General features: G+C 32.0%; 1 protein-coding gene across 3 annotated transcripts in view; it reads left to right on the plus strand.

Moving 5' to 3' along the window:
- LOC113399937 (slit homolog 1 protein) overlaps positions 1–27,059 on the plus strand; it is a 67,839-nt gene that overhangs the window by 23,885 nt on the left and 16,895 nt on the right. Inside the window, exons 1-2 of one of the 3 annotated variants that reach the window (XM_026639245.2) lie at positions 20,375–20,539; positions 26,412–26,506. The gene's annotated coding sequence lies outside the window, so the exon portion shown is untranslated. Of the gene's footprint in view, positions 1–20,374; positions 20,540–26,411; positions 26,507–27,059 lie in introns of those variants that run through there. The other 2 variants (XM_026639246.2, XM_064215494.1) reach the window with 2 other exon arrangements.

Raw genomic sequence — 27,059 nt, forward strand, 5'->3', positions numbered from 1 at the left:
ATGTATGTATTTAAATAATATATTTAAAACGTATAGTTTAACTAATCGGACGTGTAGTTTAATAGCATCTGACATAATTGGACACGAGGCCCTTGAACATACACCAGGTTCAAACCTCGCCTTATAACAACGTTTGAAATGATTTAAAATTAAAATTATACTTTTCGTGTCTGTTATTAATAAAGCGGTATGAAATTGAATTATTTTAAAGCCATAATGGACTATTATATAGAATATGTCAATTTTAATTAAAGAACGTAGTTCAAAGCCTGGCATGAAACTGAGTTCATGTACTTAATTTAAGTTTGTTGGAACTTTAGCTAGCATTAAGAACATAACTTGTTTGTTCCAAAGATTGGTGGTGCGTTGGCGATGTATTGGGTTAATATTTCTTACAGCGCCAATATCTATTAGCGGCGGTGGATCACTAGTCATTGGTTTGCTTATTTTCAAATATATAGTTTCAATATATAGAAATAAATCATAGAATAGAGAAATTAATCAATATTACGAACCAAGATTATTGATATAATATATTATGATGAGTGTATGTTACTACCCAGACTGACTAACGCAAAGCCCTACCAAGTAAATATAGTGAAACATTACACCCTAGATGATATACTAATGTTAATTTCTCGCATAAATTTAACCGACCCGAGTAACTTCTGCGACTTAGCGAGATGAAATTATTACGCCTTCGTAAAGTTTGGTTATGCGCACTTTACTTGCAAACTATGGTTTCGCTGAAATGAATACAAACTTCAGTCGATATATTATGATATTGTTCAATTATGACGCAAAAGTTAAGTGAGTAATCAAAGTCATAGTAACAAATATAAATAACTAGTTGAATAGTGCCTTTACCCGAGCGATATTTATAAAACTTTAGCGCACACAATCTTTACCTCGCATTTTACCCCCTCGAGGAGTGAATTAAAAAAAGTAGCCTTCCCGTGCCTCAAACTATCCCTATACCAAATTTCATATAAATCGGTTCAGCGGTTTAAGAGTGATGAGCTAACAGACAGAGTTACTTTCGCATTTGTCATATACGTAGGTTTTGGACGGTGATTGAAGTATTAAAACCGAAAAAAAATTATTATGATGACATCAACAATTTAAACTGTATAGGTTATATATATATATAAAATAGGTATAAAAATAACGCTAAGTATATATTTTTTATTTCACAACCCCGATTTCCCTTTTAAATCTTAATAACTTTTATGTGTCTCTGTCATTTGGAACATTTCTGCACAATTCGATATATTATTATTCATTGTTATTTTATTATTGGAAGACAATAAACATGTATTATTTTTAATTTAAAATCATTATATCAAAAGTATTGCATACGCGAATTTTGCAAAGCTTGACATTTTATTCGAAAGCTTTGTCACACTCGTTGAACATTAAGCTCACAGCTCTCTTTCTAAGTTACCGAATTCAACCCTACAAACGCTGTTATAAAGAGTGTGTACATATATTGCAATAAAAATACATAACTTATATATTTTCTCATTCAAAAAATATTGAATGTATTTAGTTGTTATTACATCAATTCAGATATGTATGTTGTCTAATACAAATGTTGCGATGTTCAAACCAGTTTTCTTCTGGCTGTTTAGCAATTTTCTCATTCAAATTCATTTCATTTTATCCTTTACTTTATTAAAATTGCGGCTTAAGTAATTTTAAGCAGAAAGTTTCAGACTTGCATTACGTAAAGCAGTTTAAATATTCGTTAATAACTGTTCAACTTAAGCTTGGAAATAAAATACTTTTATCTATTACATAATTTTAATTATTGCGGTAGATTTATACGATTGTATTCCTCGTATGAGCCGAGACCTGTAGTTAGGATACAGGAATTTTAACGACGGTTCAATGCCATGCAAGCAATATTACATTTTCATTTGCTTAATTTCTGTTTATAATTCATTTCGTGTTCGTAAATCCATATTGAATATCATAGAATAATATCTCTCGACCAATGACACACAAACACACATTCATTCTCCTTATCCTTCATTGTTTTTATTTCATTATGTATAATTTGCTTAAGTTCTCATATGTATAATTTAGCTTTAAGAAATAAATAATGGAAGAGAACACTGGTTGGTTGTCGCACAGGCTTTTGCTTATCACAAGAACCAGGGAACTCATTTTTATCTGTAAATCATTTTTTATGAATAAAGCATATTATTATATTTAAAAAAAACATGATATCGCGTCAATTTGCTGTCAAATGTCGTTTATTTGTCTTTTTCTTGTTATGATTGGAATAGAGTATACATTTATATGCACTGCAAGAATAATTTCGTTGGTTACCGTAATGTGGTTGCCATTGTACGGAATAAAATCTAATACAGCGTGCCTTTGATCGCGCGGGTACCGAACAAAAACGAAATTATTTATTTTAAAAGGTATGGGAAATTGCATTTACTATACATAGCTTTAAAAATATTGCACGGGTTTTTTAAATGGCTTTACAAAGTTATTAAGGCATTCAATATTTTTTATATAGATAAAATTTGAAGATGATTAAATTATATATTTTTTTATAAATTTATGAAGGGTTAATTATTCGAAGTATATTGCTACTGTACAAGACTTTAGTGGTGCTCTAAGCTTTCATAATATTATGGATGGCAGTACTTCTAGTCTGTTTTACTTAATATTCAATTTGATATAAATTATATATTAAAAATCACTAAATAATAGTATAAGGGAAAGTCTACCGATAAAAATTATTTATTTTTAATAATATATTTTGTACGTAAATTGATATATGATATATTATAAACTACAGAACTATTTTTATTTCACTGTCTAAAATATACATACATACATTGAAATAAGTAAGTACAATTTATTTTAGTTTTAAAGTAACTCTATTGCATGAAACATTTCCGTATAGAGCGACGGACTTTTCCGATCGAGTATTTAAACGTAAAAAAGACATAAATTTCGATTACAGTTATTATTTATGGGAAACTGTGCGTTCGTAAATAATATTTTGACAGTTACAAGGCTATACGAATGTTACGGCGTCCATTTCATTTGCAGTGGGGCTAGGGGAATAAAAGCGCTTGGTACCATTACATTGATAACAGTTCACGTATCAACAAGTGAAGATGTGTATACATTTTTGTATATATACATATATTTTAAAAAATGTTTATATATATAAATAAACAAATGTTTTTATATGTTTTCGTCCACAGCATGCAAATGTATATGACAGTTTATTTACATATATGTAGGTTTATGAGTGTACTGATTAAACAGTATTCTCTTTCGTAACTCTTATATTTCGAGAGAGTGCAAGTACAGAAATGGCTGCTTTATAAAATTTGCGAGGCATACTAATTTCTTATTTTTTTTAGAAATTTTAGATTTTATTAAAAGTAAAATCGAATCTTTTTTTAGTCTCATACAACAGGAATGAAGCTCGTAACCTCGTTATATACAAACGGGGAGGGATGAAGGTTGACACTTTTTTTCAAGCAGGAAAAATCTTGGAAAGCAGTTACGTAGGCGAGCTACTATGTAGGGTTCTTAAAAAAGCGATTGTTTTTGACATTTTAAATAATAGTATCTTCTCAGTTTTCTGATAAGATAAAAAATGTCACGTCTCTTAGCTTCGTCACGAGCCTTCTAAATAAAGTTATCACGATTACCTTCAAAGATCGTACCAAGTTTGTTTTAGCTTATTTTTAAGAAGTTTTTAAAGATTTACGACATTCTATAAGTCACGAGTATCGCATACATAACATTACAGATCTGGCACTTCTGTTTTTATGGTATTTAATTTGTATTAATATTACTATTAGTGATAACTATTTTGGAATAGTAAAATACTCTGCGTTGAGAACCATGCTCACTACACAGTTTATCGGTGACAGGCCGATAAAAACCGTCACGTACTCGGAGCGTATCAGCACCGGGAAAGTTATTTACTGAGAGAACGGGTCTTCAGGTCGGCTATACGGATATGACACGCGGATCTTATGAACATGTTACGGTCACTAATACCGTTATGTACGGGGGTGATATTCTGTTGATTCGTAAGGCGATACAGTAGTGTATTCGTGTCGAATAAAAAAAGTCATTTCTCGGAAAAATCTATACTCAAACATATATTACATTTTTTCCGATATTTACATTTCATTTAATCGAGAATGTTTATTCAATAACGTACAATATTCCTTTTACTTTAACGAGTACTGGTTGATTAATGTAATTAATTAATAATTGAAGGAATAGTTTGTTTTATTTATGTTTTCGAGTGTTCTAATATTTAATTAATATTTTATAACAAACGTAACTGTATTACAAGAAGATAAATTCACGCTTGGCACGTCAATCGTAAAAAAGGAAAGCGCAGCTAATTAAATTTTTTTTTTATGGTTTATGTGGCACTTGAGGAGGAGGCTTCAGATTGAAAGTGACTACCACAGCCCGTGCACATCAGCAATACCGGGGCTTGCAGAAGCACTGCGATCTTTACGAAACATAGGTTATTTTCTTGAAGGTACTGAAGTCGTATCTGCCCCTCGTCTAGTCGTATGCTTGTTTCATTACTTGATACGTTCACAGCACGGTCATGGTAAAATACGGTGTAGTGGCAGACTTCTTTATCCTTATACTTTTTGTTCCTTTGTCAACGACGAATGAAATAGCACATGTGTGTTGTGTGTAGCAGTGGCATTAGCTGTTCCTGTTCATGAATAAATATGTACGGTTACATTGCGTTGCTTATAATAATCTTAACAAAACACCACATAACTTTTAATGACCGATACGGATTCAAACAGATTACAATATTTAACAGAGGTGAACAGGTTTAAACAACGAGGCTGCTGTTCTTGAATCAAGATTACAACGTACAACATTACATCGAATATAATAATCTCTCGTTATTATTAATAATGTCATTCAATTAATTGATGCTATAATGCTAATTTAGGTCATTTATATTAATATTGAAGTCTCAATTCACACTGGAAGGGGACGGTCATATTTAATATTCAAGATACTTATTAAGTGAAGTTTAGGGTTGTAATTTAATTAAAAATTTAATTTTTTGCTCAATTTATCTTCTACTTAATTAGGCTTTGTTGGTCGAGTGGCTAGATATTAGTCCCCTGATGCCACATGTATAAACCCCGGGTTAAATAAAAAAAATTGTGTTTTTCTGCCAACTAATTTTCAGTAGCCCGAAGTTTGATAAGAGGACGTCATATCATATGTATTTTACAAGAGTAGTTATTAGTAGGATTACGTAGATATTAATGTTATTATAATATAAACGTAAGGAAGTTCTGGCCTTAATAGTTTTATGCAGTTTTAAGAGTAACACTACTCTTTTTTTAAATATGATTGTGGCTAGTTTCATTTTTGACGAGTCACGTGCCTTAATGGCTCGTGACGTAGTCGTTCACGTCATCCGCGTCACTTCAAGACTTACAAAAGGTTTTTTATTGCGATATTTTTTAATAAAGCGATTGGACCATCCGGAAGCAAACCGAATTATTAAATATAGCAAGGCATAAATCTTCTAATATGTTTTTCTTACTGATAACGTTAAAAATCGAAAAATATGTTCCTTTATTTTGTATAAACAATCACAGCTTCATCAATAAACCAGAAAAATCATACAATATGAATCACGAGCTAACAATAATAAACGTCATCAAATATTGAAAGTCTTTAAAACAATATCCATAAAGTAAACAAGATCATATTATTTAAAATAGTTTATAACTGACATTACAAAAACCTCTAAGGTTTCTACTTAAAGCTACGATTATCATGCGTCGTGTTATTTTTACGAGAAAGAAGAAAAATATATAACTAAGACGTACGTAAAATGTGTTTCTGGTCATATTGGCAAGTAGCTAATGAAAATATGGTTAGTGGTTTGTCGTCTACCGTAGACAATTGCAATGTATAGAAGTGTCACGAAAAAAAAAAACAAAGGACATAGCTAAATTTTATAAATGTTAATATGAGTCGTTCTCATCGACACATACCTAAATCCTGCATAAATTCCAATCGTTATTGTAATCGAGTACAAGATAGTTCTTATCTATACTATCTATCTATCGAAGTATCTTTAAATGCGGTATAAGATGAAAATCAATAGAAGACCTTGTAATCTCATTGCCTTACATTACGAATGAGCGTCACGAAGTCCAGTCACAACCTTTACAATTTTCATCGCAAGAGACATTTTATTTTTATCATCAAAAGAAAATACAAAGCACGCGCATTGAATATTTAACACTTGCTCGGGAAAAAGAAGTGAAATGAACGCGGGACTAATTAAAACTTTAGCGGTTACGTGGTTAACACTGATACGGAATGAAACTTGATATGATTTTAAAATACTTTTTATTTATAACATATAAAAAATATTACCGTTATTTATTAATTTTCTTTTATTATATAATAATATCGCATACATATATAATACCAATAATATAAAAAATACATACATATATCTATAAGGTTTACCACAAGTCTTGCAACCTCGACAGAAAATATACAAAAAAGTACATAATGAATAAAAGATCAAAATGTTAATTTTTATCAGATAAATAAAACATATTTTTTGAGTTATATAGTCATATAAGTCCTTAGGAAAAAAAAAATATATAAACATCTATATGAATATGTGAAGCAAAGTTTGGATCACTTTTTACGAAAATTACCTGAACGGAGAAGTACGAAATATCAAATATGGCACAGATAAAGTTTACACAGAAGCACAAATCTTATATTTTTATATAATATGCATTAGGAATACATTATTAAAGAAAACATTACATGCATTTGGCACGCTTATATGCATATTTAATATGAAACATTCGTAGTTTACCTTCATACTCAATGATGACACGTCATGTCAAAGTTAAAAATTGATGAGCCTATTTTTGACATTTGAATTTTTTTTTAATAGTGACAAGGTATCGCCCAGTTGAGCCTAATTTTTATACCTTTCGAATCAACGTACTTATTATTATTATTAGAAATGAATGATAATTCATTAATTCCTAATAATAATACTTTATTAAACTGTATAAAAGTTCGTAAAGTAAATTAACATAATATTATTTACTGATTATATATAAACTTTTGGAAATTATCACACATTCGTACTAAATCATGTTTTGAGGCGAAATCTATACCAATATTATAAAGTTTGTTCGTTTGTTTGGTTGAACGCGCTAAGCAACTACTAAACAGAATTAAAAAAATATTTCAGTGTTAGATAGTCCACTTATTGAGGAAGGCTATATTCCATCACGTTAGGATCAATTGTCAATGATCAAGCAAAGTCATGAATGACAGAATCTGTAATATAGCCGAGCGAAGTCGGGAGCAGCAGCTAGTAATAAATATATTTAAAGAAAAAAGTATATATAAGTGACTTAGTATATGACTAGTTATAAATTACAGGACGTAATATGTTGGGAAAACACTACGCTACTGAACACTAAATCACACTAATAACTCCGCTAAGAGAAGCTGAAAGCAAATAACTATTAAAGCAACGCAAGTCTTTCAAAGACATGACCTTAAGTAATGAAGTGCAGGACCAGCAGAAAGAAGAATATTGATATTACTCGACAGCGTTTATTGGCTGTCTGAAACTATGTTTAGCTTACTTCAGACTAATTATAAACTAATTAAAGTTTTTAAATTTATCAGTACACAATCTAATTATTCTACTAAGATCAAGACGTTTATGTAACAAAAAAAAAATATTCGTATTTTTAATTGAAAAGAAAATATTTTCTGCATATATGGAAGCGGTTTATTTATTTATCAAACGTTTTTATACCTGCTTATAAACAAATTACATTACTATTTAGATATACCTACATAACAAAACGAAGCTTTTTTTTGCATCAATAAATAATACATATTCCATGCAATACTTTATATAAGCATTTCCAACGAAATGAAACGAAATTTTCCAAGATAAATCTCACGTTCCAATCCTGGTACGTTTTATTCAATCATATTTGAATGTAGCCGAGTATTTGTTATAGTGAAAAATTTAATTATGTTCTACGTTAGAGTTTGAACAATAAAACAATATGTTTGTAATTGGAAGTCAAACTTAAATCGCTTAAAAATAATTGGATATCCTAAATTTGATTATATTCCTGCGTTTATAGCATGTACTTAAACGAATATCGGCACTTTATATATAAACGGTTCTTAAACGACACCCCCGAGAACATTGGAAACCTGGGGTCTTAAGATGTTGCTGAATTTATAGAAGGTATTTCTTTGTGTATAAATATTTTAAATGAAAGTATAATTGAAATACAAGTATTATTTTTAATGGTTTTTTAACGCAGTTTTTTTTTTGGTTACTCCTTAAGGTGGCAACTGACCTATATAATTTGAACGTTATGTAACACGGAATGTAGTGAGCATTTGTACAGTCAGTATGGTCTGATTTTGACTCTTAAATCTCGTGGCTAGCCAATAAGGCTGCAGATTCAAAGGGCCTGTGTTCAAACACTGGTTCGTGCCGATAAAAGTTATGGGATTTTTCCGTCGCAATATTTTCAATATCAGCTGGATACTGGAAGTTGAAAGTGTGTACACTTCTATGCTATGGAAAGCCTTTGGTCCAGCGTCTGAACAATTTCAGTCATCTGATGAGATTCAAGGAATAGTGAGTTTACTTATGTTGACGCACATACTTCTGCAATATAATATGTCCAGAGGAGACAGCTAGTCTCACTTGAGAATGGTTACCGTGGCGGAAATCGGCCATCATCGTTATCAAAATAAGACCCAAATTCTCCTCCCCGTTGTCAATAATTCAACGACACTTTTGTTTGTTACTTTAAAGATCAGTACAGGCTTGAGAACATTTGTTGAGAATACGCGCTTGTAAAGCTTTGATCCTATCAAATATTTATGTTATCATGTGATACCTTCGCTACGAATGCAAGTTCCTATAGTATTTTAGTTCGATTCCTTTATAGTATGCAGGCTCATGGTCAATGGTCATTCATTGGGTATGCTAAATTACAAAGCTATGTTCGTTATAAGTTACAAATTCATTACTAGTTGTTTTGAGAACTATAAACTGTTTACGCGGTTCAGGCGAAATCTGTGTTTATCGTGCATAATCTGAAGTCATTGAATAAATAATTTATATGAAGCTAAACTGTGTTTACACTGACTAGCTGGTTCGTGCGTCCAGTGGCTAGCTTATAAAGCCGTAGATCCTGCGATCGTGGCATCTAAAACTGAATCGATTGCGTCTTACTGTTGAAAAATTCTTAGTTTCCCTTCCCATGTTCACACTACCAAACTTCAAAAAGTATATAATCCCATTGGTCTGACATTTGAACTCTTTCCGAATAATCCATATATTTATGAAAATATTAACATTACGGTAAAAATTATTTGAAAAAAACCCGATTAATCGGTTTGGTAAAAATATTTAAAGGTCATGTCAAAAAACATTAATAAATAAGGTATATTACGTAATATAAGATTATATTAATTATGAAAAAGCGTGCGATTCGTATTTGTTAATTTTTAGGCTATAAATAAATTTAATTGTACTTTATTGACATACTGTTTAATTGGAATTAGGATTGGAGTGGAAAAGAATAACTATTGAGTTTCTTGCCGGTTCTTCTCCATAGAATCTACTTCCGACCCGGTGGTAGCGTTACATTGAATTCAACACTGTTAATGCTTTCAATCGATGCTTTTATGAGCCTACTTGAATAAAGAATATGTTTACATGATAGTAGGGCTTTGTGCTAGTCCGTCTGGGTAGGTACCACTCACTCATCAGACATTCTACCGCCAAAAACAGTACCCTGTGTTGTTGTGTTCCAGTTTAAAGGGTGAGTGACCCAGTGTAACTACAGGTACAAGGGAGGTAACAACTTAGTTTCCAAGGTTGGTGGCACATTGACGATGTAAGGAATTGGTAACATCTCTAACAGCTCCCTTGTCTATGGGCGGTGATGACCACTTACCATCAGCTGGTCCATTTGATCGTTCGACTACCTATATCATAAAAAAAAGAAAATGGTTTTGATTATAAATTTTGGCTTGAGTAAGACGAATATCTGAGGCAGTGACAGCGGCGCGGTCAGCTCATTACGAGCTTCCATGGAGATGGATAAGGAGATATTTAAACGTCAAGGGCTTTTCATTTGTTACGCTGTCTGGCCTCGTCCGTTTGATCTCTTATTCCTTTACTTCGACTTATATTTATAATTGAGATTTACATTAAATTAAGTAGTTCGGACAGATTTGGAATGTAGATATTACTTGAATTAGGATCCTGTAAATTGTGTCTGTAATTTTGCATTTTTGCGTTTAAAAATCGTAATCATAAAAAAACGTTTTTTTCATCCATTTGCTAGATAACATTCCTTAATTTTGGGCCGTGTCGTGTGTGTGCAAACACGGGTATATTTCATATTCCCTCACACATTATGGAACTAATAGTCGCATAGAATTATTCTATGACTATTCTATAACTATTCTAACCTCACTCTTATAGTACTATCTATAATCTGACTGATCTCCAGTCAAATGTATTTATGTTCTTTCCGATGTTCAGAAGTGGATTACCGACGAACATCCTAAATCCAGGTGAATATTGGAAATTTCTTGACAGTTAAATCCAATAACTGATTAGCCCTGTCTGTGATTTTAACCCTTGAACATTGATTAACTACTATGAATTTGATTAACTACTATAAATTTCATTAACTACTATGAATTTGATTGACTACTATGAATTTGTTTGACTACTATGAATTTGATACATATTACTACTACTAGTATTATATGTATCGTAATTTAAAACATTCATCGTAAAATTAAATTTAGCAAAAGACGATATACCGAAAAAAACCTTTTAAAAAAATACCTTATTTGATTTACTTTGAAAGCTTTCGCCTATAAGTTAATTTTAAGGTGGAATTTCACAAAAGCCTTACTTTGTCACCGAATTGGCTTTTGATTTAGCGAGTCAATGCTCAAGGCGTCAAGGTAGTGTATTGTTTAATTTAGTTATCAATCTATTTTTTTATATTAGATAAATAACATCATTTATATTACGATATAATAAATGAACGAATTATGCTTAACATACAAACGCTATTCAAATGTTAAGAATACGCAATGTAGTGCGATTCTGTAAGAGTTCACTTCGTATCTCACTCGTGAAATATTGACAATCGACTTACGGTGATACGCCATTTTGATACGTGTATCCTATAAATATAATAATTATTAAAGTCAACGGCGTATATCACCATCTTACATTTCACCTTCATGTTCTGCTCTGAGTTACGTGTTCCTTTTTATAGAATAGCTCTCTAATAGGGCTTGATATGAAATCAGCATGAAAATAATATAAAAAAACTCAGGTATACTGTGTAAGTAAAATAATACTCTTAACCAAAAAGTGTTGTTAAGCCCTGAAATGGATTGCCTCTTAGTTCTAGTCGGAATAAGAGGCCTGGGAGTGATTGAGGTACTGAATTAATACTGATTAAGTGAATAAGGAGACGTAACCTGATCTTGACTGTAATTGCGATGATACATTCAAAATAATTGTTGAGAAATAAAGTAAAAAATTCTATAATTTTTTTTTACTAATAAACTACCTAATATTAATATTTTAAATTATTATGTTGTCTGTAAAAGTTGAATTCAAACAGCAAATGTAACCTTAAAAAATTAACAAGTTGTGTTTATCGAAATTAAAAAATCTAAATGTTTAATACAACCAGCTGATGGTAATTAGTTACTACCGCGTCGTAATATCAACATCCCCCTACCCCCTACAACTCCAATCCAATCTTGGAAACTAAGACAAAGTTCCCTGTATAACACTAGCTCAATCACTCTTCCAACCAGAAAACCTCTGATAACGATGAGTGGGTGGTATCTACCCAGACGAGCTTGCAAATAGCCCTACCATAAAGTAAAATGAAGTTACATTTGTTTAATGTGGATGTAGTCACTCGTTACGAGAATCGATCAAACTATTCCTATTCCACTATTAACGCTGATAGTCCATTAACACGTTTCATACACATCGAGCACTCAGCGGTTAAAATTGAATAAGTTGGTAATTAGTGTCTGAAACACCTGCTTGTAAAGGCGTGTTTATACTGCACTATGGAGTCGATAAAATTTATTTTTGTTGAAATATGATGCAAGGTGTAGTTTCATAGAGTCGGGCGCTGTAAGAAATATTAACCATAATACATCGCCAAGGCGCCACCAACCTTGCGATCTGACACTTTATGTCCCTAGTTTAGTAGGTTATGTAGTAAGAACGTTTGTTAAGTGATATTGGTGTATTTATTCTTATAGTTTGTAATAGCGACCATTTTCCTTAAGCAATTATAGTGATTTACGACGTTTTTAAAAAGTTGAGCACTGTGAAGGATGTGGTGTTATTGATATTCGTTTCAATGTGCCTTCTAGTGCTGTTTTCTACTGCTTTATACCATTCTTATAATAATCGACTGTCATATCAGTGTAGTTTACGCTACACCGAAGCATTGGATGATCAATATAATTAATGTTGGATTATAGGCGATGCTGATCGATCTCCATATTTTATGAAAACTTTTATAACTTATTTAATTAGTCTGTACAATTTATTGTACTTAACTATGTATATACGAGTATACTCAATACGCCTTCATAAAATACAGTACATAAACATTGTTAACACATTCTGGCACACAAAAGAATGGGTAGTAGAAATTTTAAAATTAATAAGAAAGTGTTATCCTTCTATGTTAAATGAAGATATTTTTTTTTAATTTGAACAAATGTTTTGTTGTTGTGATGCGTGATTCAGAAATAAGAATTGAGGAGAGAGTACTAAATTGTAACATGCCCTCAGCATTATATAAATAAATATCACAATATATAATCGATGATCAGAAGCACTGATGTTACAATATGTTATTGGATAAAATGTTGATTAATTACTGTAATACTGTTAATTTATTTTTAATAATTAGCCTTAAAGTTATACAGAAAGATATCGTACAAAGATAACTACTAAAACCGCTTTACTTCGCTCCGTTGAAATATATTTCGCTTAATATATTTGCTCCCGAAATTTTAGACGTTCGTGTAAAGTTAGTATTTAACATTACTTAGGCTTAACGCTTCGCTACTGCTAGTGAGACCAATAAATGAAATTTTAATGTTACAGATCTCATTCAGATATTGTTTTTATTAAAATTACTATTATTATGTGAGTAGGAATTAATCATTTTAATTGCACGATTGAAATACCATTGGTTAATTGTCTTAATAAGTAATAACCACTTGCGTAAAAGAGAATGCATGTTATAAAAATTGATAGTTACTTGTGAAAACCAAATCAAATAAAAAAAGGATTTATAATGTCAATCATAATTTTTTTTATTTTATAATCTGTATCATTAATGTTATTGTTGACAATATTGGCGATTGTTTCGATTCTGTGGTGCACTGTATACTAAATTAGTTAAATAGGATTAAAAGTATTGCTATTTCATTTGCATATTCTTGCTTAACAGGGACAGCAAGAATTGCTTAATATTGTCGTAATTATCGCTATGAATGTTAACTATTAATTTATTAAAATATTAATTTAAAGCGATTGAAACTGCGAAGCACAGTTACGTTTGTAGATTAATATAAACTAAAATCTTCAAGTCATACTGCATTTTCTGGTCTAACTTTATGTATGATTGTTTTGTAATTTAGTTTAGTTTTTTTTATGGCATTGGTTGGCGGACAAGGATATGGGTCACGTGATGGTAAGTGGTCACCACCGCCCATAGAAAAAGGTGCTCTAAGAAATATTAACCATTCCTTACATTACCTATGCGCCACCAACCTTGGGAACTAAGATGTTATGTCCTTTGTGCCTGTGATTACACTGGCTCACTCACCCTTCTAACCGGAACACAACAATGCAGAGTACTGTTGTTTGACGGTAGAATATCTGATGAGTGGGTGGTACCTACCCAGGCGGGCTTGCACAAAGCCCTACCACCAAGTAAAGTTAGTTAGGCATTACCAAAAAATGAGCCGCAGTCTATTATTAAAATGCCGGCATGAATCAAATAATGACGTAAGTGTATTTCGAGGTAGCTCTAAAATGACTTTTGTAGTATTTTTTTAACAAAAGAATTACATTGTGTCTGTATACTGAAATGGCTACTTCATGTTTATGTTTGTAGGTTAACGGCACACGTTAGTTCGGTTATGCGCAATGTTTTTGTTTTATGCTATTTTTATTACCTCAAACGTAGACCGGAATTAGACTTAGTCCGGTGAGCTGCGATACGAAGCGGGATTATCCCGAGATATTGTTTGTTTCTTTAAATATGGAATAAATAAAGTTTAACCTGGATTTTTAGACTCCATTTCGGATAAAAATACTGGAATATTCTTGAATGATATCAGATTCAAACATTAAATTGTATAATAAAATATAAATAAAAAGTAAATCAAATGTTTGTATTCTCGCAGTCAGAATACACGGTTTGGACTTGACACGTACACATAAAACCTTTTGACTGATTTTTTTCTTAATATAATTTTATGACATTCCCGAAATCAATTTAATTTTAACGACACAATTTTGATTTTTTAGTATTTGATGGAATGAAAAATGTGTCATAAGTTATATAAAGCAAAGTAAAGAGGAGATAGTTTGGAGTTTATTTTACACACCGCTCTAATATATGTTGGTGGATATACACGTAATTTTTTTCACAAGCACATATAAAAAGGTATATGTACCTGTACTTTGGTAACTAGAAAATTTCAGAGTTAAGCTGTAGGTGATTCTGATATACCTTCCTAGCGACATCATACCTACATTTAGCTTTTCTATTCGTTACATCTCTAGTTTTCTCATCTAAAAGTCAAAATATAGAAATAGCAAATACCCCTCTGCTCGCAAATGCTCGGATTCTAAAGGATAAAGTTTGGAGAATATGATTTCACTGTACACCCCTAAATATCGATAAACGTATGGTGGAATTTTATCTGACGCGAAGTTTTCCTTCGCCATCGATCGTGACATGAATATTATAAGCACAAATGAAGTAAGAGAAATTGCAATGCTTAAACCGAATTTGAAACCACGATGTTTGCAAGACCAGGCGTCTTATCGTTTCAGATCACTATTTTAGTGAAATATAATCTTGAAATTATTTCTGGATCAAAAGAAATACTTTACCTTCTGATAATGCCAATAAATATTAAAAAAACCCGGACAGTTCCTTTCGGTGAATCTAATATTATATCATATGAATTATATATGTCTTGATTAATTCAATTTAAGGGAATCGCATTCGTTGAAAAGAGACGTTTGAGCTTCAGAGTGGAACGAATTAATATGAATGTAAATATATGGTCCCATTCCATAAAGAAAAATTCGCTTAGAAAACTCTACCTTAATTTCAGGTATAATTTATAAATGATATCTCTCTTTCGTTTAATATTTAATTTTTATACTTTTATGACATACTGTAGATTAAACGTAAGTTCCAAATATCTTGGTCTGAGGTTCAAAATTGTGGTCAATAAATGGCAAAAAGCTTGTGATCATTTCATCGCGGTAGAAACGATTTTATTTTACTTGGTATATACTCATACATGTCCTCTATGTAAGTATTTTTTTTTTTATTAAAAATTTTAATAAAAAAAATACTATTCAGGGTGCAAAACTAAGAAAAAAATATTTGGAATGAAAAAATCCACATGATATAAAAGTAGTACATAAAATGCTGTATTTTCCTGAAGAGGTAAGAACGTTATCCTTTCTTTACCCTCTTGAGAACAATGCCTTTAAATGTCACAGCTGCAAGCTGTCAAGAACAATAAAACAGACACTCCAATTTTTCCTACCATAAAATTAGCTGTTTTATTGCAGCAAGAACAGACTTTTGGGTCTCGAACTTTAAAAGCAATTATCAAGACTTCGAAATGGTTACAACCTTCGTTCGTTTCCATTCGTACTTTAAAATAATAATATCTGAAATAAATTCAGGTAAATAATCATACGCATGGTTAAAAATATACAAACACCAAAAAATATCAAAAACATTACATTTATATAAAGAAAATATATGTTAAATAAATGTGTTGTTCCCGCACCGATTTAGGTTACATCAATATTTTGAAAAAGGAGAACCGGTAAGAAACTCAGTAGTTATTCTTGACCTCCATTCTAATCACAGAGTATGTTAATAAAGTACAATTAAATTTGTATAATTATACCTCGACAAAGCAATAATTTCTCTTAGTTGCTTTTTTATCATTAATATAATCTAGTATTGAGTAATATGTCTTATTTAAATGTTTTTTTTTGTTACATGAGCTTTACATTTTTAATAGGCCAAGTTAAAAATAACTGTGAAATGTTATTATCGAAACGAATACCGTACCCCAAAAAGGATGTATTAACTTAGCGAAGTCGCAAACTCGGTGTTATTAGTTTATCTTTCCTCCTCGTGTCCGTATCGTATCGTTTCTTTTAAAAAGATTTATGTTATTGTGAATGTACATAAAATTGTTGTGAACATATTGTGGCATCTGTAAGTATACCTACTTTATTAAAATCACCCCAAAGAGATTCTCTAACTCCAAGATAAGATAAGACAAGCCACTGTTACCTTTTTCTGCGGGTATGGATTTGAAGAAAACATTTTTGTTATATAACTATTTAATTGTAGAAACCAAACTTTATAAATCTTACAATAAGTTTAGTTATTTAATTTAGTTACAACTTTCGTACTATAGATAATTAAAAAATATGCCAGCTAGACTCAGCGTGGGTCACTTGGGATGATGTCGCAGAAGGAAGCCGCGGAGCGGGAGCGGAAGGAGGATGCCGCTGCAGACCCGCTCCGCCGAAGACGACCGGGGAGGAGGAAGAAGCGCTACGCGCACCTTCTCCCCCCGCCTCAATAGGCGTCGCAGGGACTAGGGGGGGTCTCAGTACCCCGAGAACCCCCTCTAGGAGTTGTAGGGCCGCATAGGCGGGCCGACCGTCAGGACGTCACGGTAGCATGCGCAAGCGATCCCGTGGCGCCCGCCGGAAGACGGAGAGGGTACCGCTGGTTTTTTAGTGGGTAAACGCGGCGTACCTGGGCGCACTCGGCGTTCAGGGCTCCGGGGAGTCCCCCCCCACTTTCCATCACGTGGGGGAAAGCGCGTAACGCGTTTTTCCAGCGAGAAAAAAAAAAAAAACTTGGGATAAAAGGAATGTTTGAAAATTTAATGCATTATAATTTATCTTATTAAATATTAAAATTTAGGCGCCACTGACGATTCAAAGATTGTATATTTAATTATTTAGTACACCGTTCGCCAGGCCAGTGTAACTAAGTTTGTATAAAAAATTAAAGTGGGTACATCACCAAATTTCCAGCTACACGTGGATATTGTTTATATCTAAGGGAACAGGCATGCCACCCTTGGAGTTGCCCCAGCAGCTATCTGGACACACTCAACCAGGAAACTGCAGCCATTCACACTTAATATTTCAAATTCCTGTGGTGGGTAAAAAAAAAACTCCGGAGAATCATTCCAATGGGTCAAAAATCAATTTTTTTAAGGTCGGTAGAAATATGTTTTATAAAGTTTTTATCGAACTTCAAAACTCCATTATAAATATATTCGATATATTCAGTATATCGAATTTGAAGTTTGAATTCGTTGTTAAACCGAAGATGTAAAAATGCAAAAACAAAAAATAGATCGCATAGTTCTTTTTGTAGGATGTAAAGATTTTCAAAATCTGTAGCGTTACCCCAAAGCAAAATGACATAAAACATAATACTATGAAAATAACGAGAGTTTACTAGTCGAGCAGTATTAACATAATATATTAAAAAAATGATATAGCGATTTCAGAATTCTCGTCTTGTCTTTCTTTGTGCATGGCGAACAATAAATTGCTCAAGAAGGAGCCTTAACTCAAAACTTTTTTCAAAAGTATTCAGTACAATTCGAGCGATTTAGGATATTCTGTAAATACGTCATTTCTTACAGGTATAATAAAGGAGAGCATTTTCAAGTATTACTGAAATCTTTCGAATATTATAAATGTAAATCTGAGTTTACTTTAATCTTATTCCATTTTTAATAATTGCTAAACATTCCGTTTTAAATAAGAATTACGAAAATTCTATAAATAAATCATAACCAAAACAAATACTTAAATTTTACTGAACTTCAAAGGAAAACCTAAGCCTTATGCTCCTAATAATAAAAAAAAATCCTATTCCATAGTTTACACTTTAGTTACAATGTTTTTAGGAAAAGGTAGAATACCTTCCCTAACGAAGTATAGATTTCCTTTTAAAACAATTAAGTACCCTTTAAAAAAGAGACCAGTAAAAGTCCCTACGAAAAATATTATATAGCTTAGAATATTTCGCATAAGTTTCAAAGTAACGCTGTATGTCTGTCTGTTACGTTTTCTAAATACTACTGTGATGAAATTTGGAAAGAAGGAAGCTTGAACCTCTAAGAAGCTTAATTTTTTATACCTAAAACCTACAACTTCCCAACACGCGGACGAAGAAGGGCGAAAAATAGAATTCTATGTTAGCGTAATTACTATTTTAGTACCTGAGTACAGTATTTATATAAGACATAAAGAATACATTTTATTTGGAGGCTGAACACTCCATTCCAAAACAACAATGCGAATTAAAACGCGAGATTTATGAAGACCGTTATTATTTATATGACACATTTTTGTATAAAATATTTATGAAAATGATTTAATGTAAGGACTATGTTTGTAATTCAAATTTTTTTTTTTTTTTTATGATGTAGGTAGGCGGATGGGCTAAGATATTATGTCCCTTGTGCCTGTAATTACACTGGTTCACTCACCCTTCAAAACGGAACACAACAATACTAAGTATTGCTGCTTGACGGTAGAACATACGAAGAGTGGGTGGTAATTACCCAGACAGGCTTGCATGAAATCCCACCACCAAGTAAATGTCGGGTATCACAAAAACGATTGGAGAGATTTTGATGATTTATTGTGTTTTAAAAGTTAGATTTAAATTTGAATACGGGCATGGCATTTTGTACTATATCGCTACAATCACCCTGAGCAGTAAATATATAATTAAGAAAAAAAAAAAAAAAAACAGATCCTATAATATTTATAAAATTACTGTTCGATGAACATATATAAAACCGTAAACGTGCTTACCTACCGTACCTATAAGGAATCGCAATTTCGGTGTTTTGACGGGGCAACAGGAAGAGTCTAAATATAGTAAGTCGGATCGATATCTTAGTCTGTAAAATTATCTACCGCGCTCGCAGCATCGTTCGGATGGCTTCCAGCTAAACCCATTTGATTCAGGGTATTAAACTTGTTCTTGTTCGAATTATTTTCGACGTCAGTTATACAACGGTTGATTAGTTTATACGATGAGTGATATTTTTATAGACATACAATACTAGGAATTTAATTATTGCCCTTGAAAAATTACGTCACACTTTTTTCTTTAAATAACTAGTGTTGGTTAAGTAAAGGCGGATACATACTGCCTATTTATCACAGATTATTTAGAGTATTCTGGTATGTTCCGTATGATAAAGGTCACGAGGGAACTAAATTCAATCATTCAATAGTATTGTAAGTATTGGATTATTTTATACTGAATATATTTGGATTTATTGCTCCATTATTTAATAATTCATTCCATTTTGTACTTGAGTATTATATACGAACTTATTACACCACAGTATTTTATCTAACCGATGCCTATAGCAGTTCACGGTCGACTTGATAAATTTTGATAAGCCGTAACACCCAATTAGTTAATTATACGCAAGTTTTTTTATTGACAAAATATATATTCTGCTGTTCACAAACAGGTGCACAAAATATTCATAGTTTAAAAAATCTAATATAAATTTTTGTGTTAATTATACTGATAGATGCGAATATATTTACCTATCCACAATTAGATTATCTTTATATATACATATTCAAGCCTTTAATGAGTCTTATTCAAAAGTGATATCTATCCTAGTCAAGGGTTCACCGACTCACTGATCAGTGCCGTTCATAAGCCGTGAACCGGCAGCTCGTCACTGAATGCGATTACGCACAATGACACGCGGACGGAGATGGGCTATCAAATGATAATGGATGATCAGTCAAGGGGCCTAGGCAGTCGATAGCAATCTGCGAAAGAGTCTACTATACAAAATAAATAAAACTAAAACTATACCAAGTTCAAAACTGTACTAAATTAAACGTAGACCTGCGGTCTGAGGTCGCGTATTTTATTTATGTTGAAGTTTAATTTTGTCGCGTTATATTCTCAAAGTTGATCTGTTTCTCATGTGCGTGATTTTGTGTCGCAAGTACCTATGTGATGATATTATGACGTTTTAAATAAACCGTACATCAAATCAGTGTTAGTGCTGGGTTGAATTTATCATTGTTACGTAGGTAATATTTTATTCTATTTACAGAATAATTTAGAAACTAAAATTATTTATTATAAATTGTATTAATTAATATTAAAGCCTGGGTACACACCTTCCACTTAACAGCCACCAAACTAGTCTGGTTCTAAGACAGTGTAATAATGAACAAAAAATCTAAGATACATCGGTAGCTTTTTGACAGTGGTATTAATGGTTTATATGTCTCACAGCGCCAATGTATATGGGCGGAGGTAACCACTTTATTTGTTCGTAACCTTTCTATCTTTAAATAGCTTAAAACAAAGTGACCATACGCCTGTGCCTACTCATTTTCAATATAGCTCAGATCATTTATTTCATATGATTTTAGTTTATAAACATTAATATAAATTAAATAATTGTAGAGAGATTAAATAAGAGTGAAGATTAAAGCATATTAATCGTTATTTAATCGTTTAAAAACGAATTTTAAAAATACCAGTTGTGTGTTATAGTTTGTTTTGGCAAAGTACTAATTTGGTTACATGAAGTTAAGAATTAAAATTTATTTATAATTAACCTCAACTGTGAATATTTTAACAAAGTGTAATTAAATGTCTTTCAATTGATTTCCGTAAATAATTGACCTCATATACAAATATATATTATTATTTCCTAAATAAACCTATTTTGAATGACAAGCTATTTCGTACGCCGTCGAATAAATGGTTACTTAAGATCGTGAATTGTTGGTAAAATTGCCTTTTAACGTTGCTGTATTTATTTACACTTTAAATTGCAAAGTGATTCAAGCGAAAGGGTAAAGTGTAGCAGAATTTTCTTTATCGTGAAAAATAAAGTTCAACATTATTTTTTTAACGTTACATAGTTCCGTGTTATAAAAGATTTATTTGTGCATAACCAGCTGTATGAATAAAAACAAAAGTATCTATCAACGTAAACAGTGTCTGATTGCTTATCTCATCTTCTATTTTCAAATGAAACTTTTTTTTGAGTGTGTCTCGCTCATCAGGGCTCGACGTTTTTTTTCATTGGCTAAGCCGCTTTAAATGAAATATGATAAAATATACGTCAAATGTTGGCCAAAAGATTGAAGTATACGTTTTCAGATGACACTATGTGTCTACTTGGTCTTTGTCTGGACCAAGCTTTGTGCCAGCCCATCTGGGTAGGTACCAAACAGCAGTACCAAGGATTATTGTGTTTCGGTTTAAAGAGTGAGTGAGCCAGTATAAAAACAGTTGGTGGACCATTGGCGATGTAAGAAATGGTTAATAATTCTTACAGCGGTGGTGACCACTTACCATCAGGTGGCTTATTTGCTCGTCCGCTTACCTATATCATAAAATATTGTGTAAAATGAGACAGTGTTTCGACAAATTCACCGTTTTGTTTTTTTTTTGTGACTAAATATCGTGTCAGAAAGTATCCAATACCAGACGATAACAAGTCTTCGTAAAAATCGTATTGTTAAGATGTTGTGGGCCTCGATACATTTTCTATTCAGATAGTGTCTCTGCCAACATTTACTAAACAAATGTTCAAACGCAGGCCTCCACTGGCTATCCAGATCCTGCACAGCGCCACCTGGTAACATTTTTGTTTCTCTTCCTGAGATAAAATACAGAGAACGTCATATAATGTCCACATTAATGCCAATTGATACGGCATTTCAAATAATTTCCTGATGGTCGAATAAGGGTAGAAAGGGAAAGTTATCTCATTTGAGATTCGTGCTTAGAGCCTGCTCATGTTTCATTTATAAGGTACTGCCCAACCCAACTTCGTTCAGCTAAAACTCATACAAAGTTACCCTTACTATCTCTATAGAATTTCCCCCTTAAAATTGTAACTTCAAAAATACCTCGTTAGAGGATGCTTGCTGTATAAACAAACCGATCCAAATTTCAGCTTCCTAGAATAATTAATTTTGTCTGTGCATTGATATTAAGCGGAGACAAAAAAAATAAAAACATAAAAAGATCCTTATAAAAAGTTAAATATAACATTTTTTACAAAGAAAGTTGGTAGTCCTCATTATCATCATATCCAAATTATTCTTATTGATATACAATAACTGTGCAAATATTTCTTGGAGTTCTTCTGTTTATTTTGGAGTCCATATTATATATTTCTTAATAGCCATGTATTAAACTCACAAAATAAGATCATATCTGAATCGGATGTGACGCTTTTCCCAGTTCACACATTACTAGAATTACGTACTACGTTCTTCCATTATCGTAACCATAAAATGATTTTCTTCATATTATATTACGTCTATAAAAGTCTAAAAGCAAGGGTACTTGTATCTCCTAGCCAATAATCTCATATTTAAGTTATAACATCAATGATAATCTTACTATATTCCGGTATAAGTCGCTATTCGTACCCTAGGTAGATAAATATCCATACTTCGCTAATTAATATTAGTACGTACTAAGTTTTCCTTTTATAGTTATTATAAAATTATTTTCTTTATATTATATTACGTCACGGTACGAAAATAGCCTAATAGCCCAATAGCTAAAATAGCCCAATAACACAAGGGATATCAACCGAGCTCGCTGTTATCAATAATCATCAATTTCAATGTTTCACATCTGTCTGACGTCCCTGGAGGTCACAATATTGTAACAGTATCAGTAACATGTTAAACATGTTAATTTGCGTACTTGTACTTGATATGGTACTTAGTATTAAGAGCTGTATTGTATAGTGATATTTACTAATCAGGAGTTTTAAGGTCATTTTACATTGGGCAACTACTTTTCACACAAAATATCATTGAAATAGCTAATTAATGTTTACAGGTGTTATATATTCATGGTAATTAAAGTCAACGTAAAATAATAGATAGATTATAACTGTACATGTTATGGATTGGTGTAATTAAGAGCCAAGAGTGTACAAAGGCCGTGTTGTTGCTTGAAGCAAAATTAATAAATAATCGAAGGAAATTTATCCGATGCAGAATAATTCTAAAGCTTTTAGTTACTTTACTTGAGATTAAGGTGACCAACTTTATTCTTATCCAAGAACAGGTCCTAAAACTTGAAATGAAGGATAAAGAAAGCAAGATATACCCACCTCGTTTTCTTTATAGTTCTTTTTGATTACTTTCTTGTTGTTGCTTCTTGCTTCGCTCGCGTTTTATGTGTTAGTTGTCTGATGTTAGATATAACAAAAAAAGCCTTTTTGATGGGATAGTTTGGCGGAGGAGCATATGGGCCACCTGATGGTAAGTGGTCACCACCGCCTATAGACAACGCTGTATGAAATATTAACCATTCCTTACATCGCCAATGCGCCACCAACCTTGGGAACTAAGATGTTATGTCCCTTATGCCTGTAGTTATACTGGCTCACTCACCCTTCAAACCGGAACCCAACAATACTCAGTACTGTTGTTTGGCGGTAGAATATCTGATAAGTGGGTGGTACCTACCCAGACGGTCTTGCACAAAGCCCTACCACCAAGTAAGCCTATGTCCTTCCTTGAGATTCAAGCTTGCTTCATAAAAAAATTCATCGAATTCGTTGAAGCGGTTTAGCCGTGAAAGAGTAACAGACAGACAGACATTTCGCATTTATAATATTAGGATAGATTATTTTTGATGTCATAAGTTAAACCGGATATCATTTGTGAGATTGTCTCCGATAAATCCTTTTAAGATAAATTTTAAGTAAGTAAAATAAAATTATATTCTTTAAAAACATTTGGAGCATAAGAAAATAACACCTATTTTGTATAAAGAGTACAAAGATTGATTCGTTAAAACCTACGTCCGTAAACATATAGGTAAAGCATCCTGTTTTAAGTGAGTTGGTCCGAATTCTCCGCCATTTTGTCCTTGATTTCACCACTTAGATGGCGACCCTACTTTAGACTGAATAATCACGGAATTTTAAATTTCCCTGAGGAGAATTGCCCAATTTCCTTGGTGTTTTTCTGATGTTAATGACTATTATATAATTTATATTTAGACGAAGCAATTTTATAATTTTTCGTAGAACTTGAAGAAATTCTTGGATATACTTTTCATAAATAGTTAAAAAGAATGTGAAAACCTGAAGTATGTCTTTTTTCATAACAGGAAGGATGGCGGATAAGTGGTCACTATCAACCGTAGACATGGGAACTGTAAGAAGAGCATTTTTACACCGTCAACTTTAATGCAATTTCTCGAGAGCCTATAATTGCACCGACTATTACAAACCGTTCAAACCACAATGTGACACAGAATTACATAACTCTAAGTATGGATATGGGTTGTTGTAATTTTTGAAAAATATAAATTAACCAGACAATCTTGAACCATCAACCGAAGTTTATTTTAAGCGGTAATGCAAATAAAACATTTTAATCAATATAAACGATTTAATGACAATGTATACAAACCCCGCCTTTCCTCTCGGGGAGGATTATGATATGATTAGGATTATTTTATGGGGATATTACATGTATTGTTAATGCATATATTTTAAGGTGTAATAATATTTAAAATGTTATTAATTAGGAATTTGTTAAATATTACATAAGCTATCTCCAAAAATTTATTGTTTTCCATCCAGTGTTCCTTGTGTTAAGTTAAATACTATAAATTCTCTCTATCCGTATATCTACGAATATGATAGTGAACAGAATATTTATTACCAAAACTATGTAAATACAGAAAACTCAAATCTAATAAAAATGTATGTAATTGTTTATTGCTACAGATACATAAGCGAATAGTTTCGAAAAAGTTCAGTAACTGCAATAAGGTTACCATAAATGAATTTTAATAAAAGATTATAAGTAATCTTGAAGTCGTATATTCACATAATTAATTCATTCGAAAATTACAGAAACGTTTACATCCTTTAATACAATGGATAACATTGTTTTTGTTTTCAAACAATGGCGTTTTTGTCAACGAGCTTAATATTGTAACTACCATCCGTCATATTTCCAGTGACGTCACAGCTTATGACACTGGGGAGAATCAAAACGTTCGACCTAAGGATGTCTCAATAGTTCTAATGTTTTTTTCTTGGCGAAATTCGCTTACTCTTAGACATATAAACTTCGTGTTACGTATTTATTTTTTGCAATATTGTCAAGATAGGTACCACCCACTCATTCCGCCGCCAAATGCCAATATATTGAATTGCTGTGTTCCGGTTGGAGGGGTCAGTGAGCCTGAGTAAATATAAGCACAAGGGACATAACATTTTAGTTCTCAAGGTTGTGACGTATTGGCTATGTAAGGAACGGAAAATATTTATTACGGCACCAATGTCTTGACTTACCATTAAGGGGCCGATTTGCACGTCAACCTTGCTATATTAAACAAAAAAAAAAAAAAACTATAACGGATATCTATTGCATAATATAAGTTTCATTTTCTTTTTTTTTTTTATCAAAATAAATGTACTACAAATTATTTTCTGTGCGATGCTCATTTATTAATAAAAAGTTATGAGATCACTTAATCTCATATACTATTTAAATATTTGGTTCGTAGATTAATGTAGGAAATGTTTTGTCCCGCCGACCCTTCGCATATTTTACCTTTCGCTTAATCTGGGATAAAAGTATGAATAATGTTCGATCGCGGGTAAATATTATGTGACCAACTTAATTTAAGTAGAACGATAAATCAGACGTTTTTACTTTTTAAATTTGCATATTTTTCATTGTCCAAAATATAAAACTTATGTTTATTAATCCACAATTCATGAAATAATATATATGTAGAAATATGTAAACGTTGCAATTACATAAAATATAAAAAATACACTCATCTCACCTAAAGTACAAAAATGTAATGAAAATTATTGCATATTTAAAAGTACGACAAAGCTGTACGTATTTATATGCATATTTTATGATATAATTATTCACACAGGGTGGGCAGAGGATGTCTAAGAATATGACCTAGTGCCACATGACCGCGGCACACCCCTCACCGTACTCGCCGACCTGACACGCACTCATACATACGTGAGTATTATTTACACACACACTTGTATTATTTATAAAGGAAGTGGAAGCTATGATTGTGTGAACATTTGGTATACACGTGACCGATATTATTTGGTGTATACTTAGTAAACATTCTTCGTTAAAAATTTCTACTGATATGATATCATCAAAAATGTAGATTCATATTGCTTGTTTTGATGTTTATTTTTTTTAAATATATCTTTATATTTTATTCTATATAATTAAAATTATATTTTATTTTGTATTTTAATTCTTATGTTATAGTTAGGCGGACGGGCAAACGGCCACCTGGTGTTAAGTGGTCACTACCGCTCATAGTCATTAGCGCTGTAAGAAATATTAATCAGTCCTTACATCACCAATACCTTCTTGAGTTAAGAGAGGGCTAAGATGTTTTGTTCCGTGTGCCTATAATTACACTGGCTCACTCACCCTTGAAACAACAATACTAAGCATTGCTACTTGGCGGTAGACTATATGATATTCGGGTGGTACCTACTCAGAGGGGTTTTGCACAAACCATATCACCACGTAAAGTTAGTATTAAATT

The sequence above is a fragment of the Vanessa tameamea genome, chromosome 8, assembly GCF_037043105.1.
Source record: "Vanessa tameamea isolate UH-Manoa-2023 chromosome 8, ilVanTame1 primary haplotype, whole genome shotgun sequence".
In the NCBI taxonomy this organism is placed as follows: Eukaryota; Metazoa; Arthropoda; class Insecta; order Lepidoptera; family Nymphalidae; genus Vanessa; species Vanessa tameamea.